Source organism: Echinops telfairi, unplaced genomic scaffold (assembly GCF_000313985.2).
Source record: "Echinops telfairi isolate 266 unplaced genomic scaffold, ASM31398v2 ScPeMD7_2;HRSCAF=8, whole genome shotgun sequence".
Lineage (NCBI taxonomy): Eukaryota > Metazoa > Chordata > Mammalia > Afrosoricida > Tenrecidae > Echinops > Echinops telfairi.
The window spans coordinates 14,480,417-14,480,813 of record NW_022103898.1 but is presented as its reverse complement, the minus strand read 5'-3'; the positions used below and the strand labels follow the sequence as shown (position 1 = coordinate 14,480,813).

Here is a 397-nt window from a genome sequence, read left to right as displayed (position 1 = left end):
GGAAGATTATCCCATAGGGGTCTGATAGGACAGAAGACAATTACCCCATAGGGGACCTCGAGGACAGAGGAAGATTATCCCATAGGGGTCTGATAAGACAGAAGACAATTACCCCCTAGGGGTCCTTGAGGACAGAGGAAGATTACCTGATAGGGGTCCCATAGGACAGAGGAAGATTACCTGATAGGGGTCCCATAGCACAGAGGAAGATTACCTGATAGGGGTCCCATAGCACAGAGGAAGATTACCTGATAGGGGTCCCATAGCACAGAGGAAGATTACCCCATAGGGGTCTGATAGGACAGAAGACAATTACCCCCTAGGGGTCCTCGAGGACAGAGGAAGATTACCTGATAGGGGTCTGATAGGACAGAGGGAGATTACCTGATAGGGGTCC

General features: G+C 50.4%; 1 long non-coding RNA gene across 1 annotated transcript in view; it reads right to left on the bottom strand.

Moving 5' to 3' along the window:
- Positions 1-397, bottom strand: part of LOC123521586 — a 12,396-nt gene that overhangs the window by 1,016 nt on the left and 10,983 nt on the right. The window lies entirely within an intron of this gene.